Source organism: Alexandromys fortis, unplaced genomic scaffold, assembly GCF_014885135.2.
Source record: "Alexandromys fortis isolate MF-2015 unplaced genomic scaffold, M_Fortis_MF-2015_v1.1 scaffold_129, whole genome shotgun sequence".
NCBI classification, from domain to species: domain Eukaryota; kingdom Metazoa; phylum Chordata; class Mammalia; order Rodentia; family Cricetidae; genus Alexandromys; species Alexandromys fortis.
The window spans coordinates 4,197,334-4,198,783 of NW_026068022.1; the positions used below are offsets into that span (position 1 = coordinate 4,197,334).

Genomic DNA, 1,450 nt, shown 5'->3' on the forward strand with positions numbered 1-1,450 from the left:
CTGATTTTGTGTGGAATTATTTTTGATTATACATAAAATGAATAACGTATTATGAACATGTGATTTACTTTCTGGTGAATAAATACTAACTCTGCATATTTACTGCCAAACTTTAAGTTTGGTTATATTCCATAACATATATTTCAATTATCAATATCCAGTTTCCATTCAATACCATGCCTATGGTATATTGTTTGACAAATACATATACAATATTTGACAAAATAACATATCTAAGAAAATGATTTTTTACCAAGCTGTCTCTTCAAAGCACCCTTGATCTCATTGTTTCTGAGGCTGTAGATGAGCGGGTTCAACATGGGGATCACAACTATATAGAACAAAGACACCACCTTGTTCTGGTCTGTGGAGTAGCTGGACTTGGGCATCACATAGATGAATGTGACAGTCCCATAGTAGAGAGTGACTGCAGTGAGATGAGAGGTGCAGGTGGAGAAGGCCTTGTGGCGGCCCTCAGTAGAGCGCATCTTCAGGATGGTGATGAGGATGTAGGTATAAGAGACAGCTATGACAAACACTGTTATTGAAATGATGGAGCCTGCAGAAAATGTATCAAGAACTATGAGGACACTGTCATAAGAACAGGAGAGTTCAACTAATGGAGTAAAATCACAGAAAAAGTGATTGACTCTATTTGATCTACAGAAGGAAAAAGAAAAGAAGGAAATGGTATATGAGGAAGCATTAAGAAAACCACCAATATAAGATGCTGCAAGCAACTGGACACAGACTTGTGTAGACATCTTGGTTGAATAAAGCAGTGGGTTTCAGATTGCTACAAACCTATCATAAGCCATGGCAGCCAGGAGAAAGAACTCAGTCGAACCAAAAAAAGCAGCTGAGCCAAGTTGGATGGCACATCCAAGGTAGGAGATGGTTTTTCTCTCTACCAGGAAGTTGACAAGCATATTAGGTATGACAGAAGATGAGAAGCTTATGTCAACAGAAGCCAAGTGGCTGAGAAAAAAATACATGGGATGATGGAGCTGGGAAGAGACTCTGATGAGAAGGATGGTGCTGAGGTTCCCAGACACGGTCACCAGGTAGATGCACAGGATGATGGTGAAGAGGATGACTTTAAGGACTGGGTCATCTGTCAGGCCCAATAGAATGAACTCTGTCACTGCAGTGTGGTTTCCACTCTCCAGGAGAGCCATGGGAGAGTGTAGGTGCTGCCAGAGCAAGGCTGTGATGGAGACATTACAGGAAGAGATTATATATGGCTGCAATTTCAGTAACACATAGATAGAAGTTATAAACAAATATGTTTCTTTAGGAGATCAAATTATAGACTCACTGACCTTTATTTATCTCTAGAAACCAGAAGCTAAATAAGAAGGTGATCCCAAAGAAAAACATATAGCTATCCTCCTGATTATGGGAAGTAGACAAGATTGCCGGGCAAAAAATGGGATCTTGGGGGAGGGGG

At 40.3% G+C, this 1,450-nt stretch overlaps 1 pseudogene; it reads right to left on the bottom strand.

Moving 5' to 3' along the window:
* Positions 1-233: 233 nt before the first annotated feature.
* LOC126514437 (olfactory receptor 507-like) lies at positions 234-1,179 on the bottom strand (annotated as a pseudogene).
* Between the last annotated feature and the right edge of the window lie 271 nt (positions 1,180-1,450).